This window comes from Ochotona curzoniae, unplaced genomic scaffold (genome assembly GCF_017591425.1).
Source record: "Ochotona curzoniae isolate NIBS_2020 unplaced genomic scaffold, NIBS_Ocur_1.0 contig_2321, whole genome shotgun sequence".
Taxonomy (NCBI): Eukaryota; Metazoa; Chordata; class Mammalia; order Lagomorpha; family Ochotonidae; genus Ochotona; species Ochotona curzoniae.
The window spans coordinates 10,914,720-10,931,357 of NW_024465421.1; positions in this window are offsets into that span (position 1 = coordinate 10,914,720).

Below are 16,638 nucleotides of genomic sequence, written 5' to 3' on the forward strand. Positions count from 1 at the left end.
AACACTTCTATTTCTTGTAATGATGCTGTGAGTCAAGTGTTCTTATACCCATTTTATACATAAGAAAACAAGAGCTCACAATAGATAAGTTGTTTGCTCAAGGTTGATTTGAACTTGTCATGTGTCAAGAAGCACTGTGTCAAATTACACCCCCCTGAAAAAACAGGCTGCCCTGAGCTTTCCTAGGAAACAGTCATCCCTCAGCTGCCCACGGAGTAGAAGGTTTCGCACTCTGGAGTTACCCTCAATGTCTCAGTGTCCATGTGCAGTTCACCCACTTTCTGTTTGGCATATGTGCTCATTGACATTTTCATTCCATTTATCTCTAGTAGACATCAATCAATCACTGATGAAAATTTTTAATTTCAAAAATTCCTTCTGTGCAGAAGATATACACTTTTTCATTGTTATTATTCCCTAAGAACAGACCACTATTTGCGTAGTATTTCTATAGTTCTAGGTATAAGTAATCTAGAGGTGATTTAAAGTATATGGGAGGATACTGAAAGATTATATGCAAATATGATGCCATTTTAGATAAGAGGTTTGAACATACATAGACTTTGGACTTTATACACTGGCTGCAACATCTGAAACCAATCCTCTGCAGATGGCAAAGAATGGCTTTGCCTTTAATGAACAGGATATAGTGAAAATGATGGGATATTCCTTTATTAGTTTTCCATTGTTGCACATATTTATTACCTGGGCTATCATACTGACTAGGTGCCTTAATCTACAACAACTTCCCTTCTTCCATTTCTGGAAGCTAGAAGTCCAAGATTAATATTTAGGCCAATCTGGGATGTTCTTCTTGACTGGTAAACAGATGGTTATCTTCTTGCTATGTTCTTCATAGTCTTTCCTCTATGTTTGTGTGCATGGACACACACAGAGAGAGAGAGAGAGAAACAAAGAGAAAAAGAACACATGTGCTCTGGCTAACTGGATCAGGACACAGATCCAATTAGTCAGTTTACCCTGATGTCTTCATTTCATCTTGATTACCTCCTTATAATTTCTGTCTCTACATACAGTCACACAATACAGTTAGGGCTTCAACATATTCAACATTTGGGTAGAGGAATGCAAAGTAGTTCTTAACACTTAACACTTAAATTACTATGAGATCAGCAGCTTAAGCAAATACAAATTTATCCCTGGTCCTTTAGGTTAATAGAGACCTTCACCATGTTTACAACATCCTTTTGGCCATATCATGTCATGTATTCTGGGGGATGATATCATAGCATATTCACAGTTTTGGGGTTACGTAGAGTGTGTATGCCAGAAGGGCAGCTTTGAGTTCTGCAAAACACAGTCAAATCCAAGATTAGATTATCAAAGGCTGTGACTTATGTCTTGCTTACATTTTCCATGGCTGGCTTTTCTCAACTGCTTGCTCTGAAGAAGCAAGTTGGCTTGTTGTAAGCTGCTCTGTGGACAGGCTCACATGGCATGAAGCTGAGAGTAATCTCTAGCCAATAGCCACGAAGAACTGAGATCTAGGCCAGCACCATGGTCCAGCAGATTAAGCCACCCATTTTGATGCCAGCATACCATATCAGGGTGTCAGAGACACTGACTGCTCCACTTTCTGACCTGCCTGCTGATGTATCTGGGAAAGCAGCAGAGGATGGCCCAAGTACCTGGGTCTCTGCCATGAATGGGGAAGACGAGTGGCTTCTGACTTCTTCCTGGCTCAGCCATAGCCATTGAGGCCACGTGGGGATTGAACTAACAGATGAAAAGCAGCTTTATTTCTGCCACTTCTTCTGTCTCTCAGAAAGAAAGAGAACTGAGTTCCTCATCCAGTAGCCACAAGATAGTGAATCCTAACACATGTGTTCAGCAGAGGCTCATTCCTCAATGGAGCTCCAGGGTAACTACAACCCCAGTGGCCATCTATTATTTTTTAGACGATTTCTATGTTTTTGTTTCACGGACAGAGCTACAAGGAGAGAGAGAGAGAGAGAGAGAAGAATCTTCCATCCACTGGTTAACTCACCAAATGGCTACAATGGCCCCAGAGCTGGGCTGACCCAATGCCAGGAGCCTGAAGCCTTATCCAGGTCTCCCATGTGGGCACAGAGTCCCAAGCACTTGAATCATCCTCTGCTGCTTACCCAGGCACATTAGCATGGAGCTGGATTGTAAATGGAACAGCAGAAACTCAAATTGGTGCCCATATGGCATGCTAGAGCCATCGGGGAACTAGCCTGCTCTGCTACAGCACCAGACCCCAAAGCAGGTATCCGAACTGTAACAGCTAAGCTATCCCAAATTTCAACAACAAGAACTCTAAGATAATAAACTCCACTGTATCTATGCATTGTTACTTTAATTTCTTTAAAAAATTTTAATTGGCAGGCAAAAATTGAAATTGAAAATTGTATTTTGTTGCAAAAAGATTTTTACTAAGAGTCTTCCTAGAGTTTTAAAAACACAGTAGTGCTTATTCAGCTTCAAAAACATTCGACCATTCTTAAAATACAAAACAAACAAACAAACAAAAAAAAACCACAGGGCATTGCAGAATGTGTTTCAGTACAAAAGGATCTTAAACTGCCATTGATGGCAGTAGCTCTTCACTTTGTTGACACTGAAGAGGATTGCAGTTTGTTTAAAAATAACCTAAAACTACTGCACTTAACCAAAAAGAAATCAAAGCAAAAAGCCCCCAACATCCAACCCTCCTCATGCTGGCAAACCCTTTCATTTGGTCACAGGGACAAATGACAACAGAATGCCAGGTCACTAGACACAAAAACAAGACAACCTGCAGCAAAATGAATGCCCATGCGATGTAGAACAGCCCAGCCTCTCAGTGCACGCCCTGGGCTCTGGCTCCAGCAGAAGCCCTTCCCCCACAGCCTCAGCGCCCCACAAGCACCAGCGGGAGTTTGTCTCCCTTGTTTTTATTTTTCTTTTTTTTTTTTTAAGATTTATTTACTTGTATTGGAAAATCAGATTTACAGAGAGAAGGAGAGACAAAGAGAAAGATCTTCCTTCCTCTGATTCACTCTTCGAGTGGCTGCAATGGCCGGAGCTGAGCCAATCCGAAACCAGAAGCCAAGAGCCTCTTCTGGGTCTCTCACATGCATGCAGGGTCCCAAGGCTTTGAGCTGTCCTTGACTACTTTCCCAGGCCAGAAGAAGTGAGTTGGATGGGAAGCAGGACAGCCAAGATATGAACCAGTGTCTACATGGGATCCTGGCACATGCAAGGAGAGGGCTTTAACCTCTAGGCTACTGTGCTGGGCCCTGTTTTGTTCTTTTGTGTCAACTATAGATATGTATAGTTGATAACTCAGGAGCTCTAGCCCACAACCAGAGTGCTAACACCAATCTTTGCAATAATGGGAACATTAGCCACATCCTGAAATGCCCTGTCACACCAAGAACAGAGTACACGAAATGAGGAAAACCCCAGAGTGCCTTCTTGTAAAAATGTTTGGAAATATGTACAACTCTGATACAGTTTCAAGGTGTTGCTGGCCACGTTGGGAATTTCATTTTTTTTTAAAGATGTATTTATTTTTATTGGAAAGGCAGATTTACAGAGAGAAAAAAAAGACAGAGAGAAAGATCCTCCAGCTGCTGGTTCACTCTCCAAATGGCCTCAGCAGCCAGAACTGGGGAGCCAGATGGGAAATGAAGCAGCCGGGACAAGAACCAGTGTCCATATAGGATCCGGCACTTGCAGGGGGAGGATTAGCCAGTAAAGCTATTGTGCTGGGTCCCCAAGGCTGGCAATTTCTAAAGTACTTGGAGAAGCTAGAATGAGCACATAAACCTACGGAGAGCAACAGACACACTTCAGGTGAGAGACGTGCCATCCACGATGCTCTCCAACTCTAAGGAACTCACCAGGAGACAGAACGGCACAGTTTTTATTCCTCCTTCCCCTCCTGCTCTTCATCTTGTTCCTCTTCCATTCTGAAAACTTTCTGAAGGTCCCTCCCATGTTTACGGTATCTGTCACAATGATGTGATGTATGTTCACACTGTGTACTCGTTAAATCAAGCTATTTGGAATGCATTTGCTTACATATCTATCATTTTTGTGGTGGAAACACTTAAAATCTCCTCTTAGAAATTTTCAATTCTACAGTATGTTGTTATTAAGTATAGTCACCATAATGCACAACAGAGCTCATGGACTTACTCCTTCCATCTAACTGAAATTTTATTTCCTGATACTATCTCCTTATAACCATCACTTTGCTTTTTGTTTCTAAATTCAGTTTCTTTACATCTCACACAGCAGTGGTACCATGAAATATATTTCTGCACTTGGCATATTTCACTTCACGGAATCTCCTCTGTGTTCATCCACCTTGCCACAAATGACAGTACTTCCTTCTTTGTTAAGGCTGAATAGTATTCCGCTGTGCATACAGCTGGTCCTTGCTTTGTTCTAAGCCTCTGTATGTTAGGGATTTGTTACGCAGTATTGTGTAACTAATAGTCTGTCTTAACAAAAGCACACTGACGCAAAGTATAGGACATAAGGTGGCTGTTTCCAACAGAGTAGATGAAGAAAGAAGAGTGATATACCACCCAACAACACTGTGTAAACCCTGATTGATATGATTTATGTGGGAATGTGATTAGTATAGTGTTTATGTTACGACAGGGATTTGTGGTACAATGTGAAAGGAGGTGATCTTTCAGGGATGGATTGCTCCGCCCACTTGATTTGTGGTCCTTTCTGTATATACCAGACAGTAAATCTTTCCCTTATCTTACGAGCTCCCAAATGATAGTTCTTGAATGCACGGGAAAAAGCATCCATGATTTTGTAATCAATCTTAAAATGCCACAATTTACTAAATATTTAATAATTGGCTTCTGGAAGCCTCCAGACACCCTTGGGTCTGCCCTTCGTGAGCATCATCATCTTGGCAAGACATACACCCTGAAAACACTTTTTCCTGGTGGCAGATAAAGCTGATCTGATTTGGTTGCCTTTGTGAAAGATACTCATAGACTTGTCAAGCTCGGCCTTAGTATTTGCAAGGCCTCGAACACGAGTAAAATTAAAGGAGGCCGTGTTTCACATGTCTACATCATTACCAAATGAGTGTCAAATAAAATGTTGTTGTCTCCTTTCTTGATACATAATGTGATTAACAGCTCAGCAAAATAACACAAAACTCATTTACTGAAATCATACAAAAATAAATAATACAAAACTTATACTGAAATCATCTGAATACTCACAGCCACAGGAACAGAACCTGAAAATGTGGTTTTGTGGGCCCCTTCTGCAAGAGTTCCCTGTTTGGAAAGACTGAGGCGGGCTCAGCACTAAGAGCTGCCTTCAGAACCTAAACGCCCAGTGGACACCTCACTTTCTCACTGATGCCCTAAGCTCCCCCACCTCTCTTTGTTACACTGGTGTAAATCATTTCCTCTGGCTCTGGAGTGAATTGCACATCACTGATTAACTCCATGTGCCTGTAAATAAACCTTGCCTTTTCTCCTGTTAGTCTGCTGCATGTCAGTTAAAGGGCAGCCTCCTCTACCCACAATCACAGGAACCTAAGAGACGAGAGGAAACATTTTCTTCTCAACACATGCTGTCATAACATTCAAGAAAGCCAGGTCCCTGGTAGAGTTCTGACTCACTCCACGCTTGCAGAAAATCAGTCCCACCTCTGCCCCACACCATAGCCTCGTGTATAAAGTACATGGGCACAATGATCTGCATGGACAGATCATATACTGTCCCTTGGCCAGTCCTCCAGCATGGGAAAGCACATCCGAGTACAGGTCACTCTCTGGAAGACAGACTTTTGCAAGATCTGAAAGAGAACCTGGGGCTCTTTGGATGAGAAATTACAGGACTCCAATGAGCAGAGCATGGTTTGGGAAGGCTCCACCTCAGGGATGTGTGTTCTTTTGGCATTACAACTCTTCCTTCATCTTGGTGATGGGAGGATGATCCAGCCACAAAAGAACAAGAGGGGGGCCTGTGTGATGGGCATCATAATGAAAATTGTTAAAAATATGGTCATGTATAACCTCCCTTCTTAAAGAGTGAAATAATGTAATGTTAAAGCTAATATAATGTATTGCAAACTTAGTAAGGACATAACTGATTAATCCCAAAATACCGGCTTTAAACCACTGCTCCATCATGGCTTTGTGAATCTCAGTCAGTATCTTTGTCCTATCCATAAAGCAGAGGGCACACTGGCAGCTGCTTCACGGGGCTGTTGTGACAATTAACGGAGATAATAAATATGGAGTGTTTTGTTTAGTTCCCAGGCTACAGTATGTGCTAAACAACCTCAAGCCATCATTTCATTCAATTTCGTTATTCAGATCATCTCCCATCCTAAGTTACTATTTCCTCAGGCTGAAGCCTTCTTGTATTATCAAAGTTGATGACAGAACATTACTTTAAAAATAAAAGTTCTTAAAGGACCTGTCCTATGCAAAATACTCTGAAGAGCCAATCTTAGGCTCTGGCTAAATCAATTGCTGAAGTCAAATAAAGAAGTCAAGATGTAACATGCAATTAGTTATTTCCCCCAACTCTTTGTTAACATTTTTCCCCCTCAGCATCTATTCAGAGACTCGGTCAAGGTAAAGGTCATGGCCTTTTTGATTCCCCTTCTATTGGGCAGATTACTTTGTTTCAGCTACTAACAGCTACAGTACTGCCCTTGGAGCTAGGCAAGTGTGTCTGGGGTGCCTCATAGAGCCCCATTATGGTTTAGAAGGAAGATTTAGGATACCACCCTTACTTTCAAGCAAGCTGACATCTTGGGTGGACCTATAAGCAAAGATTTTCCCATTGCTTTGCCAGTCTCCAGTTGCTTTGATCTCACACAGGGAACACTGCTGGATGGTTATCTGTCATTTTGTTGTTTTATAAGCAAAATACCTTAGATCCAGATTCCCAGTGTGTGTGAAACCATCCCTTGTCAGGAGGCAATGATGAGTAGAAACAGATTTATAAAAGAGACACAGTACATAATCACCACAGAGCCTCCAACAGTGTTGCCTGTGAGGAAGGTATCTCCACTGATGACGGATAAATCACAACCAGAATTGATTCCCACATTTCATTTGGAAATGTGAATGCGGACAGCTGCAGAATACAAAGAGAAAAGGAGAAATCATACACCGTGTTACCAAAATCCTCCATATGATTTGGCCGCACAGGAACTCACTAAGCAAATGTCACTCAAATGAACCAACAAATAAATGAGCAAAGTCGGCGCGTGAACCCTGCCCAGGCCACTGACAAGTGCCTCTGCTGACACAGATGTGCACTGATGGGAGGTACTCAGATTCTCCATGGTTAGTCCAAAAAACTCTAAAATTCCAAAGTGACAGACCAAGAATAGCAACTTGTTTAGCTGGATGAGAAGATGACACATCTGAGCTGGAGGATTCGTTTTCCACAGTCTGTCTGCCCGTTTAGTCAGAGGTTCCAGGCTGAGTGTGATATGTATGCTGACTTGTTGCTCACACTTCTGGGACACCTGGAAGAAGGGTTGGGGAGTTTTTACAGCAGCTCTGTGATACCCCCTGCCCTCTACTGCCCCACCCCACCCAACCAGGAGTTCTATACCCCCCTAATTTAGCTCTTTCCAGCCCCACTGGGGGACTCAAGATCTCCTGAACAAGATCAGAAATCACAAAAGCTGGAATTTATCAGGTCTGGGAGGAAGTCGATAAGAATGTGCTCAAAGGATTGAAGGATAAGATTCTGGCCTTGAGAGGGGCATCTGCCTCACATCACAAAAACATGAAACCTGCTGAGAAGCAAAGAAAATCAGGGACTACCGTCAGCAGCGGGGTGTTTGGCCAGAAAGAAAGCAGGAAATTCATGGCAAGGCAAATGGGAAAAAACGTTAGTGGCGAGGACAACCACAGGTTGCCAAGGGGATCTGCACGATTGCCGATAGCAGGGCTGAAAATAAAAGCTCTTTCTACAATGTCACCTTTTAGGAAGAGCAAGTGCAGAAATAAGAGTGAATGCTGGACAAGCTGGACACAAAACTGTCTTCAAGAGTGAGGACACAATGAGACGGAAGGACACAATGAGAGCAGCTTCGTTCTTTGTGCCCAGGCTGATGTCTTTGCCATCATGGACCACCAAGGCAGCTTCTCTTTCTCTCTCTTTAGAAATCAATTGTTATCTTATGATGCAGTTCCTCAGGCTCTGAGATTCCTCTTTCTGTCTCCCCAAGATCCCTCTCCCTCTGAGTTCCCCTACATTATTACAATAATACAATCCTTCATAAACAGTCCTAAGTCCATCATCCTGCTATTTAAGTGTATCCTGACACTGTAGGTATGGACAATGGCAGAGAGTCCAACATCCTATTATCAGTATATATTTAGCAGTTTCACAGGGAGTCCATCTTTGATTTGGAAGTAGAGATGCATACTGTATTGTATCCTCACATCTGGATATGGTAGTCCCTATTACACAGTTACTATACATCTCCTTAAATGAAAAGTCATAAAACAAAACCAACAACAGGAAGAAAAATAGAAAATTGCCTTTGAAGTGTTTTGTGCCTAGGCTGATTTCATTGCCACCAGGGCCCACCACAGTGGCTTCTCTTCGAACTGCTTTTTACTATGAGTCAAGCAGAAAGAAACCAGAACCACACTCTGGCTAGCATGAACAGGGTTTTAAACAGTGTATATGTGAATTCAACTCAAGGACATAGCTTAGCTTATACTCCAGTTCTGCAAATTTATTATATGATAAAATAAGTGTTGTGATTCAGATTTTGGCTGAATATTTATTTCCTAAGTTCTTACCTCTTACTTAAAAAGCATTTTAAGCACAGTTGCTAACATGGCCTAACCAAGTGGTCAAGTTTATTCAGAGGGTAAGGAATGCAGATAAATATGGGCCATATTAAGGGAGAGTGAGTCAGAAAGTTAAAGGGAAAGGGAGAGAAGTTGCTACCTTCCCATCCTCAGAGTCCATCTGTGGAAGCAAGAGAACAAGCAGATACCGGAAAGGCCAAGAGCCAGGGCTCATGAGACACTGACTCAAGAGAGCTGCAGTATGTGCAAGGGAGCGCGGGACCAAGAGAGTAAGGAGTCAGAAAGCCAGCCCCCTCCCCAGTATGGGCCTTTTAGGGGGCATGAGAGGTGAGTCGTTGTGCAACAATGCAACATCACCACCCTCGGGTCCCAGGTAATTCTTTGACATACAGGTGGGCAGAAAGTATTACACGGACAGGAGAGGTGTGGCTTCCAAACACCTGATCCTGTACTAGCTGCCTAAGACCATAACAGAAGGGAAAGAATAAGCTCACTGAGGAAATTGTATTAGGAGAATTGGCTACCCACGTGACAATTCCCCCCAGTGTGATGCACTGAAATCCATCAAAATGTGACTATTTAAATACAAGCATGAACAAACTATAAGAAAACAGAAATGAATATTTATCAAGCTACCGAAAGAATGGAGTGTCTAGATTTATAAAAGATAATGAAAAAATCACAAAGGAAAGGATGGACAGATGTGATTACAGAAATTTCAATCTCTGTACATAAATATCTCAATAAAATGTAAAAGAAAAGCAACAAACAAGAAATATATTTAAAGGGGAAAAAGCACCACAGTTTTCTACAACTGAGTTAATATAATTTTTAAGACATACAAAGAAGCCAATACGTGAATAGGAAAAGGATATAACAGATATTTCCCCAAAGAGGAAATTTTACTGTTTAACAAACATAGAAAATTTCTTTCGATATCTCTACTAATCAAAGCCATGCAAGTAAAAACAAAAACATTTCATGACTTTCAAATTAGCAGCCTTTTAAAATAATAATAGGCATATTAACCAAAGTGTAACAAAATGAATGTTTTCTTACACTGCAAATCAGAGTCTAAATTGACATAGGCTTTTTAAGAGAGTAATTTGTAAATGTGCATGGAATGTCTTATAATAGTCATACCCTTTTGAGCCAGTAAATTGCACATTGGAGTGCGCAGCTTAATGCAACAGTCCAAAACATCGGTAGTGGATCTAGGGTGCAGGGGGCAGGAGGGAGAGGATGAGCGAGGAGGACGAGTATGCAACAGGATCAACATAACAACAGGATAAAGCAATAGTGAGATCAAAATTTTTAAATTTAAAAGTTTGGTTAAATAATCCATGCTGTAATCCATGCATGGAACATTATGGAGTCATAAAATGCAATATTCACAAAGACTGTATAATGTAGCAAATGCTTCTGATATGATAGTAACTAGGGGAAAAAAAGCACAAGATAAAAATTGCACATAAAGAATGGATATAGTAATGTCAAAAAAACTATGCATAAAAAGCCTTGAAGAAAAGACATTAACATGTAAATAGTTGCTATGCATGAATGGTAAAATCGTGGAGGATTTTTATTGCCTTTTTTTTTTTTTTTGCTTTTCAAGAATTTCCCTTCCTTCCAATAATAAAAGAAGAAATGCTTTTATAAATATTTAATATATGTGCTGCCTTTGACATCTTGGGTCATTATGAATGTCAAAAATTGGCTTTAGATAAAGATCACCTTTGAAAGACTTCAAAGGATGGTTCACCTACAGGGTTATGGCCAACAGAGATTCTGACAAGGAAACTCTAAGTGTAAATTTGAGGTAAATGCACAGTGTTGGTCAAAGGACAGTGTTCAGTTCATAATTACAGAATGAGCTGAATAACAGCTGAATTACTGAATGCGGGCAGCACTTTCCACCAGTCTGCCTGCCACTGCTACAGTGTCTTACTATATTAGCTCATTTCATCTGTCTGACAACCTAGAAAATAAGTACTATTCTTTTCCCCATTTTATGACTGAGAACACTGAGGCACACCAATGGCAAGAGTGGGATTGGGGGCTGCCCAATGCCAAGACTGGGGCAGGCCACCTCAAGCTGCAGCACCACTGGCATGTGTAAGTCTCAGGGCTGGGAATGGACCTGGTAGGGAAATCTCTGGGGGCTCCAGCATCCGGTGAGTATGAGAGCTGGGATTGGAGGTGGGCTGGTCCTGGCAGAGTTGCAAAACCCATCAGCCAGCATTTGAGCTGGGTCTGGAGGTGGGTGAGGTGATACACCTGCTGGTGTGCACAAGACCCAGAACGGGTGTGAACCAGCTGGGCTAAGCTGCAGCATTAGTAGCAAGTGTCAGGACTGGGTGCGAGTCACGTAAGGCTGGACTGCAGTACCCCCTGGTAGACACAGGATCTGGGAATGGGAGCATGCTCATAGGGGAACTCTAGCCACTCCCCTACTAGGTTGTACCTACCACTGATGAGCACAAGAACTAGTGTTAGGGGTGAGTCAAGTTGGACAAGGTGGTGGCACCTGTCAGCACACATGTGGGCCAGGACTGGAGGTGGATTGGGCTGGACTAAGCCCACAGATATGCTAGACGGGATGCGGGAAGGGCAGTGCTAGACCACAGCAGAGGCTGGAACGCACAAAAAGCAGAGTTGGGGTGGGCCTGGTGAGGCTTATTAGGGGTCACCCCTACTAGGCTGCAGCACCTACTAGTATGTGTGAGGACCAGGTCTTTGGCGGGCTGGCTGGACTGAGCTGTAGCCCCTGTCAGTTTGCATGATGTCACCTGACCCTGCACTGCCTAGTGCACATAAGAGCCAAGTTTGAGGACATCACAGGCAAGTCTTCTTGGGGGACTCCCCAACTAGACCACTGGACTCAGACCCCGACCACAGCAAAATCACAGCACATGTGGTCCAACCTTGGAGTGCATATATCAGGACTGAACCTCCTCGGTTGCTGATGCCTGTGCACTGCATAGCATGCCCAGATGCACATGAGGTACATGACGGTCAACTCAACTAGGCCAACAGGGGACATCGACTGCTTCATCAGAAGATGGAAAGCAGAACAGACTGGACAATTCTGCTGGCCAACCTTTGTAGCATATTCCTGGGTCTGTGGATGTTCTAAGGTGGACTTTGTCCACCAATTGACCTTGGAAAGATTTTCTCAAACCTGGAGCAATGAAAGCAACAACTTCTCAGAACTATCAAAACCACTGAAGTAACACCTTTGGAACACTCTTCCCCAAATCGGAGTCTCTAAGGTATCACCAAAGTACCATCCCCCATCCCTGGATGCTGATGTGCCTTGACAACAAAGAGCAGCTCCTCCCCTTTACCTTTGAGGACACAGGAGGAAAAAAAACCTGAAACATTTGTCCCTCGCACCTTCCTGCACACCTGAGCCTCCCCACTCCAATCAGAAGCCCACATGAACATGTATCCCTCTCAACTACATAAACAATATATTTTTTTAAGTTGAAGAAGAAAAAATATAAAAACTCTAGTAACAAAAAAAAAAAAATTGAGGTGCAATGAGGTGAAATAAATTGGTCACATCACAAGGTGGCCGAATAAGAGTTCAAAATTTAAATTCAAGAACTATTGCCTTCCTCCCTCTGATTATCTGCAGTTCTGTCTTCCAGAGTTTCCATACGTGCAGTTGACCACGTTTTAAAAACACAGTCCACTCCAGTAGGATGTTTTGGGAGTGAAAAAAAGGGAGACCACATTGCCAAAATTCTATGACACTGTATTATGATAGTGGTTCTATTTTATTGTTAATCTCTTATTGTAGCTAATTTACATATTGAGCTTTCCCATAGATCTGGATGGGTAGAAGAACCATTGTAGAGGTAGAGTTCAGTACTAGCCACAATTACGGGCATCCACCTGGAGGCGGGCCTCAAAATACGTTCTGTGTAGATAAGGTGTGATGGTGGTTCATAAACGTCTCACAAGGCCCCAGATTTTCAGGAACAAAAGGTACCCAATTTTTTTTTTTCAGGTTGTTCTAGTTTGTTCCGGGTCATATGAAAGAAACCCCGGGGAGCAGGATTCCTGGTAGAGTCATTCCTCCATAACCACATGTGTGGATTTAAATGAGGGCGCAAGTTTTTCAAAAGACAAATACAGATAGTTTTCCTTGCTATTATCCCATACACAGTACATTGTAACACCTGATTTGCAAATCATTAATGTCATTAATGCAGTACTGAACATTACAAGCAATCTAGAAATTATTTAAGGAATACAGGATGATATGTATAGGCCAGAGATTTACACATGGATTTTTGGTATCTGCAGGGAGAGGAGTCCTGGAATGAATTTTCTACAGGTACTAAAAAAGCAAACTTGTGCAGAATTCTGGAGATTCCAAAATAGCCGAGTGGTGTTCTCAAGCTCCCTCGCACTGTACTGATGTTTGGTACTACAATGGTGGACATCATACTACTTACTTCACAGAGCTGCTGTACATATAAAATAAATGAAGACCATAAAATACACGCAGAACCATGCCTTGCACATAATAAGCATTCAGTATGATTGAACTATTATTGTTACTATTGCAATAATCATTATTACAGTACAGCGCACCTGCTCCACGCAATTGGGAGCAATAAAAGATTAATTGGAAAAAGTCAGCTAAATTATTTTTTAAAAGCCTGCCTTAAACATTTTATTTTAACTTAAGCAGGAAGTGTATATTCATTCACCAATATTTTGAGCTAGGTCAAAAAGTCTTTTGTTTCTGTTGAGTCACTGAATGGAAATTTCCATGTTCTGGCATAAACCACACTCAAAATAATTTCTAGTTTGAGTTACCTGTAAATGGAATTGAAATTTAAAGATAGCTAAAAAAAACTTTGTGAACATAAAAGTCTATAAAACTAAGATTTAAATTCTTTAAAATGTATTTGAAAGGCAGAGACACACTGAGACACACCTAGATGACTGCAAAGCTGGGGCTGGGCTAGACCCAAAGTCATGGCAGGCAGCAGTGGAAAGCTGCAAACAGAGCAGAGCCAGGACTCACACCCGGCATTCTGACAGGGGTGTAGCCACTCCAAATGATGTCTCCACTGTTACAAGAAAAACCTTTCCCCAGAACTTGCCGCCCACAATTCAACAGGAAGTTGTCTTAGTTAACCTCCCCTATTTGAGCATTCAATTTGCCTTCAAGATGCAATAACCCTTCCCTCTTGTATTTATGTTTTGTTGGTTTACATGTTAATGGAATGGCTTAATCGCAAAGGAAACTATTATAATTCGTATAATCATGTCTGGGAATAAAGACAATGCCTTTCACGAAGTATGTAATCCAATCAGCTGGAAGCAAGGATGTGTGGAGCTTGCCACACTGTCCAGCAGACTTTGGTGAGTTCACTGAGTACAGGATGATCACTATACATACACTGGCATAACAAAGTATCCGTAAGTTATTGGCTCATAAATTGTTATGATTCCTGAACAGTTTGGAATCTTACCCAGTTCTCGTGAAAAGCTGCTCAGTTAACCCACGTCTTGTTTCACAACTACCTGAGTTTCAGTCCCACCCAGTTCCCAGCTTCCTATTCATTCCAGCCTAAATCTAATGCTCGCCCTGGGCGACAGCAAGCCATGGTTCAAATACTTAAGTTTCCACATGGAAAGCAAGGATGGGTTTCCTGGCACAAGGCTTCAGCTTGTTCCAGCCGTGACTGTTGGGGAAATCAAGAGAATAAACTACTTAATAGAAGCTCTCTGACTACATTAAAAGTAAAATAAAGGGGGAAAAAAAAGCGGTGTTTGACAGCGTTGCTTCCTTCTGGAAGCAGAATGTGTCTTGTGATTCTTCTTTGACATCTGTGTCTTTGGGTATTTTTGTTGTGCCTGGGCTTGGAGACGCCTCCCTCCACCCTTTACCTACATCTCCAGGTAGCTGTCGCTTCTGTGTGGCTGTGCCTGTCAGGGCCTTCTGCTCTTTCACAAGGACACCAGCCAATGCATGTTGCTTACCCTTCCCAAGTCTACTCCTACATTATTGTGAGCTCCTTAACCTACATCTAAACAAAGACTCTAGTTCCAAAAACAATCGCATGAATAGGTACCAAGAACTCATTTTTTTGAGGAGCACACAATTTAGTTACAGAATGAATGAAGACTCAAAAATCTTCCAGTAGGAACTACTTGAGAAAATCTTCTGTGTGAGATAATGATCTCATTTTCAATCCCTTCTACTGAACTCTGAATTCTCTAAAAACCTAGACCAAAGCATTTTTCCCCATCATCTGAAGGTTTCTAGGGTAATGGTATAAGGCACTCCGCCAATGGACGAAGACTTGAGTTTTGTCTTAGTCATGCCAGGCTACCATAACAAAGTACTGTAGAGTGGGCAGCTTACACACATTCTATTCCTGGAAGCTGGACATCTGAGGTCATGGTGCCAGCATGTATGGTTCTTAGAGGGCTCTTATAGGCTTGCAAACAGCTATGTTGCTTAATATGTTCATGTGGCCAAGGTGGAGAACAAAAGCAAGTTCTTGGAAGCCTCTACTCATATGACTCTAACAAATAATAATACAAAACTCAGAAGGAACAGTGTGCATGGGCACTAAGCTGAAGTGGGTACACACATGAAAAGTTCTATGAAAACTCAAGAAGTTGTAATCAATGCCGGTGGGCAGGGGGAAGTATTAGCGTGTTCTGTTGTGGGACTCTAGGACTTACACTCTTACTCTTTAAGATAACTTCTCCTTGGTGTAGTGTCTCCTTTGAACCTGAGACCAAATTTCCTTTAGATGGCTATTTTATATATGTTCTTTAACTTTGGTAAGAAAGACTAAGCAAAGAGAAGCTTGATATGTTGTCTTTCTCTTCCTTCTACCACCAACCATACCATGCTTGCCTGTTAGACCAAGAAACGGCCTGACATTTGGAAATCTCTGAAAATGTCACCTTATATAATGTCCTTCATAATAAAGACAATATGAAGCTGAGTGTTTAGCTTAATGTTCTGCCTGTGCTTTAAGGGATGCACAATGTTTCTCTAATTTTTGATGCCTGTGCTAAAACTATGTTCAAAGTCAATATTAAACACTCTAACAGCAACCTGAAAAATAAGTAAGCAAATAAATACATGACCTGCCAACTCAAGACCTCTCTAAAAACAATTAGCTTGAGACCTCTGACAAGAAAGTAAATGTTATGTCCAAATACACGTTTGAAAGCCAACTCAAAAACAGCACTGCAGCCATTCCCTCAAGCAGGGTCTTAGAAGTTGAATTTGAGACCATATGGGATAATCCAACAGTTGTCTGGAATGATGAAGAGTCACACAAAGCTGCTTTTTACAAGACATCCCACTAAACCAAAAATTATAGTTGGATACTCACAGTGTCTATCATTTGCCTCCATACTCAAAAAATGTAAATTCCTTCGGGAAGAGGCTACATATCTGGTTTAGTGCTTAGCGTATGATGACACACTGAACAGGATTCTCCCCGAGGAGGTGAGAGAGTGATGGTTAGGCCAAGCCTGAGTAAGGAGGAGGCAATTTTGAAACAAGGTAGAGGGAATAGAGTTCTGTCTCACTTTGGGATGCTCTAAAAATATCTCAGACTTAGAAACTTGTAAGGCAACAGGCATACTTGTTCACAGATGCAGAGTCTGAGAGGTTCGGGATCTCTGGAAGTTGCCCTCTGCTCTCAAGATCATACCTTCCTGCTCCATCCTCACAAAGTGGAAGGGAAGCAATTCCTCTCTGGTGTCTTTAATAAAGGCACTCAAATACTACCCATGGGGACCAGACCATCTGCAGCTTCACTTCTCTCTTAGTTAAGAT